Below are 17,342 nucleotides of genomic sequence, written 5' to 3'. Positions count from 1 at the left end.
GTCGCATTATATAAAGAACGTTAAAGTAAGCATGAGTTTGTAGTTTAAGAAGAGAATATTTAAGAGGAATCCAGTTGTTACCTCCCAATACAGTAAGTAGGATTATCAGATGAAAATTATGTTTATAATTGAATGGCCTGCAAATGACCACTAATCTCATGAGTTAGTGAGCTTTGTATCACTAAAATGCTGAAAGAAAGGCTATAGAGTCAAGTGTAAGATCTTAGATGAGATGACCTATACAATTCTATATATTTAATTTCATATCAAAGGTATAATATTCAGTGGAATCATAGGAAATTGATTCCTTTTTTTTAACCATTTTTGACTTACATTAATGATGCATAGTTTCACCTAATATAATAGGAGTTGCTCTCAAATTCTGAATGTCCTGCATGTAGCATATTTATGTCTCTGCCCTTAGGGGGATTTTATTTGCTACCAGTCTCTGGACTAGTGTCTAACCTTTATTTTTATTGTCCACCTGTGCACTTCACTCGTTTTTGCCATTTTGAGGCCTACTTTAAGCGGGCATATGCCAGTCTTTGCAATCCAAGTCTGCAACCATTTATTGAGATTTAATATGTGGAAAATTCTTCTTTAGCCTTTTCTGATGTTAAAGATGTTGGCTTTCAACCACTGGAAGTGTCTGGTTTGTATCAGATGATGAGATTTTGTGGTTCTGATGCTCAGAAAACTGCTCTCCTTCCTATGCTACTTCCCCTTTGTTTCCTAGTGACAGCCATGCAGAGCCTACCTGTGGTCACATTTGCTATCACTTCTCTTTTGGTCCCAGAGATCATTAGGTCTATGCAGTAGAGATAATGCCATTGTCTTTTTTTTTTTTTTTTTTAAATCTCTCTCAGTATCTGTTATGGATCAGGTATTCCATAAAAAAGTCATGCAAAGAAGCCATAGAACAACTCTTGGTATTCTTAGATATTTTGGCAAGACTGTGAAGTCTCTACTGTAGGTGTGTCCTAAGGTACACATAGACCCTGAAATGAGGATGTATGTTTAAATAGCTTAAGGAAGTGCTCCCAGGGGTATCCTGTAAGAGATGGTGGAAGCCAAGGAAAGGTCCAATCTAGGATGGAAGTGCCCCAGATGGTAGCTTTAGATTGATCCTGCTGAGGAATTCTGGAGATTTTCCCTTATCTCAGGCAAGGAAGCTACACTTTCATACCATTCCACTGTTCAGTCATTGGTTACGGGCCACCTTGAGGGTGGGCACATTAACTCCCAGAGGCTTCAAAATCTTTGTACCCATGGACAAAATCAGCTTCAGGAGTTTAAGGACAAAAGAGTTGTGTACTGGTGTTGAGGTTTGGAAGGGAAAAGGAAAGATGGTGCAAGACTAAATGGTAAAAAGGGATTTGAAGGCATCTTATTGGAGCAGGAACATTAACAGGTACAGGGTGTCTATAAGCTGGCTCTTGGGAGAGTTTTGTTGCTGCTGCATATGCTGATGGTTGTAGAAACTGAAATTGAACTAAAGTCATAGTGAACAAATGCTGTTCACTCTTCCAAATTGGTTGGCTAGAGGTTTCAAATCCCACAGTTGCTCCACACCACTTAATGCGTGTTGAATGAATGATCTGGAGCACAGTGGTGGAGAAGAGGGACTGAAAGTGGAAAGGTCATTTGAAGTTCTCAGCACCTGCCACTGGCAAATCAACACAGATAATGCCAATTACTTTTCTTTTTCTTACCTGTCACAAAAAGAAAGGTTTTCAATATAAAATCAAAATCTTGGTAAGCAATGCTTATAAATAGGAAAAAATATTACAGAAGAACTCAATCATCAGCTACTAATTACTCCAATTTAAAGATGTTAGTTGCAAAGAAGTCTCATCTTCAGACAAACTGTTATATTTTACATGTGAAATGGTCTCATTGTAATAGATGCCAGTTTCTGAAGACTGAAGCTTTAAAGGTTTATTCAAATAGAGCAGTGACCCAACTCAAAACCATTCATTCAATATCTTGTGGCTTTAACAGGAACAATTAAATATGTCAGGAAGACAAAGAGTCAATATAAAGTACATAAAACTTTACAGGATTTTTTTCTTGAGAAATACAGTCTTCTTCCTTTAAATAAAGGACTCCTGGAAGACTCTTGGCGGCTTCAACAACATATAAAAATACTCATTTTGCCAACATTGTGAACTTAAGTTGACCTGAGTCACAATGACCCATAATCTTTTGTCATATGGAAATTCAATCGCTATTATAAACAATATAATAACATTATATAAATTAACTTTATTGGCAAATATAAGGTGTTTACTCATTAAATAAAGGCAGAAAAAACTTTCACGATTTAAAGCTCCTATAAAATAAGTTACTCTAAAGTAGAAGGCAGTAATCCATCTTTATTGGACAGTCCTTAAAACAAATTTTTGTATTCTGCTTTCTCATATATCCTTTTCACTGCTGTTCTTTTGCTTCTCTAATTTTGTAGAAAATGCCTGTATTCAGAGATAGTTCTTAAAATGCATTTACTAAATATACCAGCAATTTGGCTTTAATAAAACATTTATAAGTGTCTGATAAGTCTTACTTAAATATTTTTTAATGTTATTATGGTTTTTGTTCTGGTTATTTTATGACCAGAAATAATTTCTGAACTTCTACAAGATGTTAGCTGTATAAAAAAATTAATTTTGTTGTACAAGAGTAGACTCTGGGAACTTCAGATTAGAAAGTATGTTGTATTTGAGCAATCACGTAGTTTAGACCACTTATCTTACAGATAAGAAACCTAGGGTCAAGAAAGATTCAGAGTAAAGGCTTAAAATGTGGACTTTCTTTGTCCACATTTTGTTTGCTATTGAAAAATATTTCAATAACAGAGTATTCAAAGAATTTTGATATACTATTTCAGCTATGACTATATAATTTTAATCCAATCACATAAGGTAAATATACAGCTTGCTTTAATAAAATGAATTGCTGTTGACTAATATATTTTTACATGATGGAAGCTTGTACAGTAAATGATTGATCTGATTGAAATCAGTGTACTGAAAAAAAGATTTTGGCTTCAGTTTGCTTTAGTTAATGAGGTTTACTTTTTTTAAACCAAAAATATTTATTAAAAGACTCTAACAGATGAATTCCTAATTTTACTGAGGTAATTGATAACCTGGAGGTTCTGGAATTATGCCTATATGGTAGTCACTAGCCACATGTGACTATTAATCCCTTGAGATATGGCTGGACTAATGGGATTTAATTTTAGAATGGACCTCCCAAGGAACATGATACAATTCAGGGTGCTGCAGCTCTAATGACCTGTTTGTCTTGTCACCCATTCAGGAGAAGACGCCTAGTGTTTCACAGTCTAGGGATACATTATGCAAGGACTATTCCCTTTCTCTACTCCTACTTAACCATATCTACTTTCACCATCACTCTATCCTCTTTCTACTCCTACCTCTATTGCAAGGTCTATACTGACTCACTGCTTTTGCTGACTGACGTGTGTATGAATGTGTGTGTGTGTGCATGTACGTGCCTTTGTGTGTATTTCTTCCTTGCTGTAAACAGCTATGTCACTCCCATTCAAATTTACCCAAAGGATTCCTTTATTCACTGCTGAATACAGTGGCTCCTCCATTAGGGCAACTCAAGGGTACTAAGCATAACTACTGCATATATTTACTTCTAAGACCAGACCAGACCAGATCAGATCTGATCTTTACCAGACCAGATCTTTAGGTAATAAACTCTGGTTAGAGAAACCTTTGCTTCTCCTCTAACAGTATCTTGGGTCTAACTTTCAGCAAACCCATCCGTTACTAACCTCACCTCCCCGAGTTGTGTTTCTAGATGAACAAGGAGAATGCATATATAAACTTCTGATTCCAGCTATGCAAACACCTAAAACTAGATCAAGTTTATTTTCATAGATAAAAGAGTTTGCAAATGTATCAACAGCTCAGAATCTATTTTCTCTCATTTGGCAGTGCCTGGAGTTCTTTCATTATAGGACACAGCTTTTCGCTTTACAATTGAAAGCATTAGAGTCCCAATTCTTGGCTGAGGAAGGAGGTCAATCAGCCAATTGCTCAACTACTCTTAACCCTTGAATATTGATCCTTTCCTCTTTCCAAGAGGAATTGGGCACTAGGAATTGGATGGGCCAAAAAAGAAAAAATAGAGAAGGGAGTGGATAGCCTGTGATGTGTAGGAAAAGAGTGTTAAAAAGAAAGGCTAAGAATCAGTGAATATAACTTCCAGTATTTGAGAGATTTTTTTTCATTATTTACCTCTAACTTTATGCAAAAGAAAGTAATTTTATGAATGTTGTGGTTTTCCTCATACACATTCATACTCCTGTTTAGTTTAACACTGTTATTAGGACCCTGTATGACTGTTGACAGTGGTTGATGTGTTTTGTGAAGTTTATTTTTCCTAACTCAACCACATGCATTGTAGAATGGTTTTATTATTTGGGGATTTTTCTGGGCATCAGCGACCTTTCACAGTCTTGCCAGAGAATTATACCCACTGCTAGACTCTCTGCCACTGTTTAGTCCCTAGAGACCCTAACTCACGATTGTGATGAACCTCTATAGTCATGACTTCTTGCAATAGAATCTAAGAAGAAGAAGGCAAACAGTGTCTTAAAAGCCTGAGTGTGGTGCCAAAAGATTGACAGGGGTCGGTTTTGCTACTTAGGAAGCTTTTTAGAGTCTTGGTGATTTGTACAAAATATAGAATATGTTTATACATCTTGATGCCCATACCACTAAACATGCTTGGGTGGCCTGTAGAGATATTTGGGAAATATACCACAATTCTTTACTGGATAAAGCAAAAGTCTGCCAGTTTTAGTGGGGCCCCAAGCAAAAACTTTCTAGCTGGCCCAAGGTACAGAACGAGTGACTTGGTCAACTGGCCCTGAAAAAATAGCATATGCCCTGTTGCTTGACTTATTGGAGGAAGAAGTATGTAGGAAGATCTAAGACTTTGAGGGCAAAATTATGCCTGCTTTACCAGCTTTTTTTGTTCTTGATAAAAGCCTGTGGATCACTTCCCAGAAACTGAACTCCTGGCCCAGGAATCCATGGGAATACCTGATCCTAGCCACCGTCATAAAGTGGATACATCTGTTGTGCCTAGCCATAAAGTCTGGGATACTCAGAAGCTCTTAAATATCAAGTAAAATGTTACCTGGACAACCTGAGCAAGTTCCAAAAGCATAAGTAATTTGCATAAGTAGCTAACTCATACTTCCAGAGTGAGTGCCTTACTCCTTCCAAATTACTTCTCCTTCAAACCACATCTGTGGCTTGATGGGAAATTCCCTCAGTTCAGTTCAGTTCAGTCTCTCAGTCACGTCCGACTCTTTGCAACCCCATGAATTGCAGCACGCCAGGCCTCCCTCTCCATCACCAACTCCCGGAGTTCACTCAGACTCATGTCCATCGAGTCCGTGATGCCATCCAGCCATCTCATCCTCTGTCGTCCCCTTCTCCTCCTGCCCTCAATCCCTCCCAGCATCAGAGTCTTTTCCAATGAGTCAACTCTTCGCATGAGGTGGCCAAAGTACTGGAGTTTCAGCTTTAGCATCATTCCTTCCAAAGAAATCCCAGGGCTGATCTCCTTCAGAATGGACTGGTTGGATCTCCTTGCAGTCCAAGGGACTCTCAAGAGTCTTCTCCAGCACCACAGTTCCAAAGCATCAATTCTTCGGTGCTCAGCCTTCTTCACAGTCCAACTCTCACATTCATACATGACCACTGGAAAAACCATAGCCTTGACTAGATGGACCTTAGTCGGCAAAGTAATGTCTCTGCTTTTGAATATGCTATCTAGGTTGGTCATAACTTTCCTTCCAAGGAGTAAGAGTCTTAATGTCATGGCTGCAGTCACCATCTGCAGTGATTTTGGAGCCCAAAAAAATAAAATCTGACACTGTTTCCACTGTTTCCCCATCTATTTCCCATGAAGTGATGGGACCAGATGCCATGATCTTAGTTTTCTGAATGTTGAGCTTTAAGCCAACTTTTTCACTCTCTTCTTTGACTTTCATCAAGAGGCTTTTAGTTCCTCTTCACTTTCTGCCATAAGGGTGGTGTCATCTGCATATCTGAGGTTCTTGATATTTCTCCCAGCAATCTTGATTCCAGCTTGTGTTTCTTCCAGTCCAGCGTTTCTCATGATGTACTCTGCATGGAAGTTAAATAAGCAAGGTGACAATATACAGCCTTGACATACTCCTTTTCCTGTTTGGAACCAGTCTGTTGTTCCATGTCCGGTTCTAACTGTTGCTTCCTGATCTGCATACATATTTCTCAAGAGGCAGGTCAGGTCCCTATGACAAATTAACTAGCTGGGGGGGGGGCGGCTCAAATTAGAATTATAGAGAGCTCTGCCTTATAGCAAAAATGAGCTCTTACAGCATTATAGCCCCAGGAGTAACCTCTAAGATAAGTGAGAAATGGAATCCTTTTACCCAAAGGGATTCAAATAATGTTGAAACAGTGTTGATCACAGGTTCCTAGAAAAATTCTTTCTCCTAACTTCTCTGATATTATTCTCTTTCGTTCTGTCAAATTTGTAGTCAGCCCTTTTCCGTCCCTTTTGAAGACCAACCTTCCTCTGTATATAATAAATATATGAGTTTATCAGGTATAGTTAATATACTCTCTTTTCTTCCATGTTACATTCAAATGAGGCAATTTTACATGGCTTCAATTCTTATAGATACCTCAGTGATTCCTTCATTTCCATCTCTAGCCTAGGACTCTAAGCTTTAGATCTATATACTTTTTAAAAATTGTGGCCAAATATGCATGGCATAAAATTTACTATATTACTCTAAAGTGTATATTATAGTAGCAATCCCATCACCATTATCCATCTTCAGAACTTTTTCATTTTCCCAAACTGAAACTCCATACCCATTAAACAATAAATACTCCCTTCAGTGCCTGGCAACCACCATTTTACTTCTGATTTCTTTGAATTTGCCTATTCTAGGTACTTCATATAAGTGGAATCATACAATATTTGTTGTTTCACGTCTGTCTTATTTTACTTAGTATAGTATTTTCAAAGTTCATCCATATTGTATGAACATATTAGAATTTAATTCATTTTTAAGGTTGAATAATACTACATGTACATACTATATTACCCATTGACAGACATTTGTGTTGTTTCAATTTTTTAGCTGTTGTGAATAATGCTACTATGAATGTTGGTGTTCAAATATCTGTTCTACTGTTCAAATATCTTTTCTTTGAAGGCAGATGTTTCTGCCTTCAGTTCTTTAGGATATGTACACAGGAGTGGAATAGCTGGATCATACAATAATTCTATTTGATTTTTTGATACATACACTTTGACATATTTCCCTTTACATTTGAATGTGACATAGACTCCTAAAAATAAATAAAATACATAAAATGTTTTAGTTTTTCCCCAAGTATGATCTTTCATTAGTGTTCCCTTGGAAAATAGCATTGCCAAGCAGACAGGTATACAAACCATAAAATAAGAAGTCACTCTTAATATAATCCTCTTCTTCATCTTTTGTATCATTGTCTTTTCAGTTTCAACTCTGAAATATTTCTTAAACCCACTTATTTATTTCTATCCTGATCACCATTTCTCTAGAAAGAATTTTTATTATCATTTTGATTACTACAATAGCTTCCTACTGGTTTACTCACATCTATTCTTACCTGACCTCCTTAAAAACACTGCTCTACAATGCAGTCAGAAAATTCATATCATAATCATGTCACCCATCTGCTGAAAAATATTCAGTGGTTTAATATTGTTAGGATAATGAGCATAATTCTTACTATGGCTGGCAAAGCCCTGCATGATCTGGCCTCCACTTTCTAAACTTCATCTCTCACAAAGCTATCTCTTTCTCTGATCTCCCATCGTACTGAGCTTCCTTGGGTTTTTAATGGATCCCCTACCTGGGTTATATTGTGAATGATACTCACTCTAACTAGGATCCCACTCTAAATAGGACACTCACTCTAACTAGCTCTTCTTTACCTCTAAGATCAGGTTAAACATCTTTTCATAAGCTTTCATTAATGCATTTCTCTTTTTCCTAACATCATACTATAGAAATATTTCTGAATTTTATTATTTTTAATTAAAATCTACTTTACCCATTAAGTCTCAGGAGATAATCACCATGTCTATTTTTTCAAAACTGTTTATCTAACAGATAGAATAGCTCCTAACACAGAGTAAACACTCAGTGCTTATGGGATAAAAATATGAATTGATCTATGTCTCTGTGGAATCACTAGAATTCAAGCTCCTTTTTCTGATAACGGTCTGGCATTGCCTTATTCGTATTTGTATCCCCAACATCTAGTGTATTTAGGGATCAATCATGTTTGCAGAACTGAATACCATAATTTCAAGTTCAACAGAACTTTAAAAATTATCCATAAGCACATCCTTATCCCCAGTTATATAGTTCTACCCCGTCTTTAAGAAAATCTAACAAACTATGTCCCCTTTCGTTTGTAGGGTGGTTGGCTCACCTTTCTTTTTCCGAAAGGAAAGGGACATTTTATTTAAGCCAGGAAATTAAGACAAGAAAAAATTCCAAGGTGAGCTGAAAAAGAGAGGGAGTCTAGGCAAACTTGTCCCAGGATGAATGCAAACTATTTCTAATTGTCTCGATTTGTTGAAATGGAGGAAAATGCATTAACAAAATCAGTAGATGAATGCTGAATGTCAAGAACTACACTGATTTACTCTAGTAAAGGAAACACAGCAGCTACAGTTGGAGTCACTGCCTCATTAACGTTATGGTAATCTACTATCCTTCTCTAAGCCCCATAACCATTCTGTGCTGACCAAAATGAAGTGTTGACAATTACCACTGTTGTTTCTTTTGATTCTTTCGTGGTGGTTCCAGTCTTTGCCACTCCCCCAGCGATGTTTTATTCACTACTTAGGCAAGGAATAGAAAATTCAAAGACTTCTCCTTGGGGTTTCCCTGGTGGTCCAGTAGTAAAGAATCCACCTTGCAATGCAAGGGACACTGGTTCAATCCTTGATCTGGGAAGATCCTACATGCTGCAGGTCAACTAACCCTGCGCTCTAGAGCCTGAGAGCAGCACCTACTGAGCCCATGTGCCATAACTACTGAAGCCCAGGGGTCCTAGAGTCTGGGCTCTGCAACAAGAGAAGCCATTGCAGTGAGAAGCCACTGCACCACAACTAGAGAGGAGCTCACTGCAACTAGAGAAAAGCTTGCACAAAGCAACAAAGACCCAGGGCATCCGAAAATAAATAAATGTTAAAAAAAAAAAGACTTCTCTTTGAAACTTCCTAAGGTGATAAAGTGTCCATGTTAAGATCCTGTTATTTTATAAGTAGGTGTGCATTAATGCATACATACCCACATACACAAATATTTATATATACTTATATATCAGACCAGGATTCCCTGGTGGCCTAGCAGTAAAGAATATGCCTGCAGTGCAGAAGATGCTGGTTGGACCCCTGGGTCGGGAAGACCCCCTGGAGAAGGAAATGGCAGCCCACTCCAGTATTCTTGCCTGGGAAACCCCATGGACAGAGGAGCCTGCTTGGCTACAGTCCATGGGGTTGCAAAGAGACAGACACGACTGAGTGACTGAGTACACACACACACGCACACATACACACAAGCACATATCAGACCATACAGACATTGAAATTTCCTTTGAAATCTGACCAATGAAAATTCCTAGTTGAGACTATCATGACATTTGTATCTTCAAAAATTAGTGGTAATCAGTACCTTTTACAGTCATACCTGTAATATTTGAATTCACTTTCTCAGCATTTAGTGAGTCAGGGTAATCAGTATAAGTCTCTTTGGGAAGCCTAGAAAGAGATACAGAGTATTCGTATTTGCTCACTTTTGGTGTTATGAGTGACCTCAGTAGTGTTGCAGACTCCTCTGGGCTTGGGAACTGACTCGAGATTGGAAATGGGGTGATGAACTTTCACTCTCTTCCATGTTGCCTTAAGGCAGGTCTAAAGTTTTATTTCATTTTGCTCTTCATTTCATTATATGAATTAAGTCAGACTTAAGGTATCTTATGGGCGCTTCCCAGGTGGTTCAGTGGTAAAGAATCCACCTGACAATCAGGAGACATGGGTTCGATCCCTGGGCCAGTAAGATCCCCTAGAGTAGGAAATGGAAAGCCACTCCAGTATTCTTGCCTGGAGAGCCCCACAGACAAGAGCCTGGCAGCCTATAGTCAATGGGATTACAAAGAGTTGGGCACGACCTAGTAAGTATACAACAACAACAAGGTAGCTTATGACTAATTAGGCATAGCCAGAGATCTTTGCAAGTCAGGGCATCCTTTGATGTTAACTTGTGTTAACTATGTCCACTTCATTTCTGGGGTTAACTGCATTCTGCAGACTTTTGATCCCATAGAGATTAGGAAGCCAATTAAATTGCATTTTATCCTACCAGCATTCTTGGCCTAAAGTCAATAAAAGTGAAAGTGAAAGTGAAGTCGCTCAGTCATGTTCGACTCTTTGGGACTCCGTGGACTGTAGCCCACCAGGCTCCTCCATCCATGGAATTTTCTAGGCAAGAGTACTGGAGTGGATTGCCATTTTCTTCTCCAGGGGATCTTCGCAACCCAGGGAAGCCAGTAAAGTGCTCTTTAAATATTTGTGTGTTGTCATTATTTACATCTTCCTCAGTACCTTAGTGAAACAAGATTCTGGGGTGAGAGTGAATTTATGGGTCACATGGTGTGAGTATCACACTGCATTCCTATTCCTCAGAGGATCTGACTGCTTTCTACATAGTATTATTGTCATTCAAAGTGCTTAACATAATCACATCCAAGTTTGCATTAGTCAACCAGATAACTGTTAAAGCTTCCGCCATCTGCCGAACTAGCAAATTGGATGCATAACCTTTACTAAATTGATACATGTAAAATAACCAGTCTGATCTAAAGATCTAAAGTGCTTCCCTGGTGGCTCAGATGGTAAAGAATCTGCCTGCAATACAGGAGACCTGGGTTTGATCCCTGGGCCGGGAAGACCCCCTGGAGAAGGAAATGGCAACCCACTCCAGTATTCTTGCCTGGAGCATTTCATGGACAGAGGAGCCTAGGCTACAGTCTCAAGGCTGTAGAGTCCCTGGGGACTCTAGCCTGGGCTAGATAGACCCCAGGGCTACAGTCCCTGGGGTCGCAAAGAGTCAGACATGACTGAATGTCTTAATACCACCAAAGATCTAAAGATCCATTACACCTTGGTCTAGTCTTTTCAAAGTTTGTTTCCATGATTATTTGCCAGATGTTTGCTTGACTACTTCTTTTAACTCTTTTTGCTTTACCAGACCATCTGTGAATTTGGATGTTGGTACCCAGGCAAGTAACAATAAGGGATAAAAGGAACTTGTTAGTGTCTTCCACCAAGTGTTGAGAACTACTTCCCTCCACAAAAGTTGCATAGTGGGATTTTGGAGAGTGTTTTGGATATTCTAAGATCTTCTATGTCTTCTAAATCTTACCATTACATTTACTAAAATATTACAGCTTTTCAGATCAAGGTCTTAAATTTTACACTTTGAGACTTTGATTTTAAATGGCAATATATATATGTATATGTAGTACTTGGAACAAGAGAGAATCACATGGAATATTCATAAAGGCAATCCCATGTTAGTCTTCTTCAGTACCTATCAACCTGTTTGGTGAAGGTTGTTTAAAAGGGCAAGCCCCTTGATTTGTCAGCTCTTAAGTCATAAAGTCCTCTGGTTACTCTAAGTAAAAAAACAAACCCTCAGAAGGAGATACTTAGGCAGTTTGGGATGGTCATGTATACACTGCTGTGTTTAAAATGGATAACCAACAAGAACCTATTGTGTGGCACATGGAACTCTGCTCAGTGTTACCTGTCAGCTTGGATGGGAGTGGGGGTTTGCGGGAGAATGGATACATGTATCTGTATGGCTGAGTCCCTTGTTCACCTGAAACTATCACAACATTGTTAATCAGCTGTACCCCGATAAAAAAAAGTAAAAAAAAAAAAAAACACCAAAAACTTCAGTTCTGTAATTGAAAGCAGCTAGTTCAAAATATTGCTCAGTTCTTCCATCTCAGTTTATAGATAAATCTTCTTTCACCTGTCTACAGCCTAGCATCTCTACTCCTCCCTCAGATTCCTTAAATTCTGCCCATGTCAAAGCATTGGGAGTGATGAACAGTAAGGCAAATAGGGATGTTCTTTCCTGGTGTCATCGTTGCATGATGGCTGCAAGACTCTCTGAAGCTGAACATAAGGAGGTCACTGTATGCACTTCCATCATTTCTTCAGAGGTGCTACTGCAGGGCTCTCTTATCTGTGCTTCGTTTAGCAGAGGTGATATATTCTATTTTTGTTCCCTGCTTTAAGCCCTAGTATTCCACTCTTCCTAATTTTTTCTGTGGATAAAAAACCCGTATATTTTTGGCTAATTTGGCTTACATTCTTCCTGGAAATATGCAGAGAGGGAAAATAAACAAATGCTATTTATTGAAAATAATAAATGCTTGGGAATGTGATGTTACCTAAACACACAAACATATGCATAGAAATGCATATATTATTTTCTTTGAGATGTAATTAATCTCTTACATAATGATACATTTGCATTCCAGTTTTACAGAGAATTGAATTGCTAAACCAAGGCACAAAGTTTAACTTGCCAAATGTCATACAACGTACTTAAGTGGGAAAGTACATATCTGACAATGTCCATGCTTTTAACTATTATGTTATCCTAATTCACTAAAAAAAAAAAAATAAGTGATTTGATTCTAATGATCATCCATGTTTGGAAAAGTATGGAACTTTGTGAGTTAGATGGTTTATTTGGCGTTTTGTCTCCAGGTGCAGATTGCCTGGTTTAATAGTTAGAGTCTTCTACCTGCTAGTTTTGCAGTCTTGGGAAGGACATTTAAACACTGTGCCTGAGCCACCTTATCCAAGAAACGGGACTACACGTAGAGGAGCATTATAACTCTTGAAGGGTTGTTATGAAAAATAAATGAGTTAATTACATGTGAAGCATTTAGAAAAATGCTTGGTATATGCTAATAATGTAATACATATAAAATGGCTCAAAATATTTGACATATAGAAAAGAGTCATTAAGATTAATTATTGTTGTTGTTGTTATTATTATGATTGCTAAGACTACTCCTACTCTCAAGTTTTATGTAAAGTTTAGGTTGATCTTTGGATACTTTAGCACTTTAAAAGAAAATAAATTATAATCATAAAAATATAACTGATATATATGGAGATAATTTTTAGCTGCCACACTTTAGGAGTGGTGTGTGTACATATGTGACTGTGTATCTGTAGAGGAGAAAAGATGTAGTTACCCAAAACTCAGGGGCTTGTGGGACTCTGATAGGCCTGAATTATATATTTAAGTCAAGATGTCCTGAGGAGAAATTGCATCTCTCTTCAATCTAAAATAGGATAGAAGCAGTTGCTAGCTTTGTAATTAATTCAAATAATATGCAGAGACTTCTTTTTTTCTTATCGCTCCAACTGGAAATCCAAATTTGACGCATGAAAAGGCAACGTGAGAGATTTTGAGGAAATAACCATGAATTACACTTTATCTGAAATTGAGGGATTTTATTTATCAAATATAAAGGTTTACCCTGTAGTTGTCTTGGCCTCAAGACTTCAGGCTGCGTTAGTCACAACTAACTTTTTGCCAACTGCATTTATTCCTGCTATTGGTGAAGGCCATTTTCTCAAAGTGATTAACTGGTGGTAGTACTCAATCCATTTATTCTTCCTAGGCTCCCCTATTGTAATGCATTGTAGTACTCTCCCCTTTGTGTGAAGCTACAAATAGGCAGTAGCTGTGAAAACTTGAAGTTTCTTAAAAATGAAAGTCTCAGATCTAATGAAATTGCTCCAATATAATGTTGAGAATGTTTGAGAAAATGTAGTATTCTTCATCTTCTTGAGTGGTTTGCTTGGCAGATGTTGTATTTTAACTGATGAAAAGTCATAGAAACTGATGTGAATGTCACTGAATAATTAATTAGGATAGGCTAGAAACACCAGCCAATGCAGCGTTCAAAAGTGATAACCCAAATAACCCAGCCCCTACGCTTTGCGATGCCTTAGTTCCATGACTACTTTTAGATAAGCTGAATTGCACAAACGAGAGCTCTCAAAGAATACTTCACACTAATAATATTAATAGATTATTTCACATCAATTCAACCAAAAGCAATTAGTCTATTTGATATGGAATCTTTATACATGTTGAAATTATTTTGATAAAATGCTTTTGTCTAAGTCATGTCAATTTCTAACATAGCATGCATAATTTCAATTTTTTTTGTAGGGAATTAGTTTAATTTTGAAGATTTTGGTTCTATATTAAGATAGTCTGTTTATGAAATTAAACCTCTTTTAGTATAGTATGTAAAATTCAGTACTTCGTATACTTCATTTTGGGTTCATTGTTTTAAAAACTGACATGCTTTTAGATTTCAGTGAACTTAATGACTTATTTTGAAAATGATGTTCCCTAAATATATTAATATGACTGAGTGATTATATATTTCAGTTAGAGTTATTTCAGCTGAAAGTGACAGAAAACAGCCAAAATTAGCCTTAGCAAATAGGAATGTGTAGTCTCAAGAAAATTCAAAGACCAGATACAGCTTTTCAGGAACTCATATCTCTAGGTCTTAAATTTCCTCTGGGTGGATATCATTGAAAGCAAGTTCTTACCCAATGGAAACTGTTATCAGGATAAGAAGGAAACTGTTAGCAGGATAAGATGGAATAGATGCTGAATAAATAAAAATGTTCATTATGTTTAGAAATGGATTTTTTTTTGTCTATTCATGAGTGTTACCCCCTTTTAGGATGTAAATTTGGAGTACAGGAGAGAAGAGAAGCCTAAACTTTGAAGCATCTTGGAAATTTCTCATAGACTATTCTTGCTAAAGAGTTATGCAGTGTTACTTAATGTTACTTATGATTTAGTAAGTAAATGGGAAACTCATAGCAATATTTGTGGCAGGATGAAGATAACTTAGGTGAAAAAATAGAAATTATTAGAATTAGAAGGGTTTTGTTTAACAGTTGTAAGAGTATAGTGATGTATTCAGAAGTAATCAAATAGTGGAGTTTTTATTGTGGTTATTGTGGTTCGGTTCAGTTCAGTTCAGTTCAGTAGCTCAGTCGTATTTGACTCTTTGTGACTCCATGGACTGCAGCACGCCAGGCCTCCCTGTTCATCGCCAACTCCTGGAGTTTACTCAAACTCATGTCCATCGAATCGGTGATGCCATCCAATCATCTCATCCTCTGTCATCCCCTTCTCCTCCCACCTTCAATCTTTCCCAGCATCAGAGTCTTTTCCAATGAGTCAGTTCTTCACATCAGGTAGCCAAAATATTGGAGTTTCAGCTTCAACATCAGTCCTTCCAATTAATATTCAGGACTGATCTCCTTTAGAATGGACTGGTCAGATCTCCTTGTGTTATTGTGGTAGACACAAATTAGTATGACCGCCTGGGTTAGTTTGACAGGTGACCATGTCTGAGGTTATGATAATACAGCAGAATCCTCTGGACTTGTGCCTAAGAACATGACTCACATTGAGCCAACCTCAGAACCTCATACCACCCTCTCCCCGGTGTACTTGATCTAAAGGATGGGCACATGATCCAAGCTGGGCCATGTGGATTCTCTCCCTTGATATTCTTCAAACTGGTACTGTGAAAGATAAACCAATTCTTTCAGTACCAGTCACAGAACTAAAATACTGTAAGCTCAGAAGAGCCTGCAGTGACATCCTACTTCATGTGGAGATATTGTTTTGAGACAATAATTTGCCACATGGAGACAGGCAGAGTTAAAAGGGAAAGCCCAGTAGCATTTCTCTTTCTCATTCCAGTGCTCACAGGCCAGCCTCCAACTCTACCCTCCTCAGATTCCAGCCAACAAAGTCCACTTAAGTGTAAATGGGTTTCAGTTTTGTGCTTCTTACTTGAAATCAAACTCCTGACTAAGCCAAGAAGTTTAGAAACAATCCAAAATATTAGAGAAGATTTTAAGAAGCATTAGACAAAAATAACCTCAAGAAGTATGGTACCAGCAAATGAAACAAAAATTAAAAATCCACTATGCAACAGAGATGGAAGAGTTACAGAATCAAGACTACAGAAGCTTGCTTCCAGGTTTCTTTTTAGAAATATTGGGTAGGTGGTTTAGACTAAGCAACTCTGAGTAATTAAATAATCATTCTCCAAGAAAAAAAAAATAAATAGTAAAGTGCTGTGAATGAAGCTCTTCTTTGAAAGAGATTTAACACAGAGGCACTGATAACTTTTGGAATGGGAAGGGCCAAGACCAGGGATAGCGTGTTAACAGAAAGCTCTGTAGATCAGCAAAGTCACATCAAAGAGTAACTGTAGATGTTACTGTCCTGTAACTGAAAAATGTCCTTTTATTAATTTGGCAAACGTGAATCAGTTCAGTTCAGTTGCTCAGTCATGTCCTACTCTTTGCGACCCCATAGACTGCAGCATGCCAGTCTTCCCTGTCCATCACCAAATACCAAGCTTGCTTAAACTCATGTCTATCAAGTCAGTGATACCATCCAACCATCTTGTCCTCTGTCATCCCCTTCTCCCCCCACCTTCATTCCTTCCCAGCATCAGGGTCTTTTCAAATGAGTCAGTTCTTCACATCAGATGGCCAAAGTATTGCAGTTTCACAACTTCAACATCAGTCCTTTCAGTGAATATTCAGGACTGATTTCCTTTAGGATTGACTGGTTGGATCTTCTTACAGTCCAAGGGACTCGCAAGAGTCTTCTCCAACACCACAGTTCAAAAGAATAAATTCTTCGGCACTCAGTTTTCTTTATAGTCCAACTCTCACATCCATATACGACTACTGGAAAGACCATAGCTTTGACTAGACGGACCTTTGTCTGCAAAGTAACGTCTCTGCTTTTTTATTATGCTGTCTAGGTTGGTCATAGCTTTTCTTCCAAGGAGCAAACATCTTTTAATTTCATGGCTGCAATCACCATCTGTAGTGATTTTGAACCCCCCCCCAAATAAAGTCTCTTTCTGTTTCCATTGTTTCCCCATTTATTTGCCATGAAGTGATGGGACCAGATGCCATGATCTTTGGTTTTCGAACGCTGAGTTTTAAGCCAAATTTTTCACTCTCTTCTTTCACGTTCATCAAGAGGCTCTTTTGTTCTTCTTTACTTTCTGCCATAGAGTGGTATCATCTGTATCTGAGGTTATTGATATTTCTCCCAGCAATCTTGATCCCAGCTT

The sequence above is a fragment of the Ovis aries genome, chromosome X, assembly GCF_016772045.2.
Source record: "Ovis aries strain OAR_USU_Benz2616 breed Rambouillet chromosome X, ARS-UI_Ramb_v3.0, whole genome shotgun sequence".
Taxonomy (NCBI): domain Eukaryota; kingdom Metazoa; phylum Chordata; class Mammalia; order Artiodactyla; family Bovidae; genus Ovis; species Ovis aries.
Note: the sequence above shows the minus strand (reverse complement) of the source record.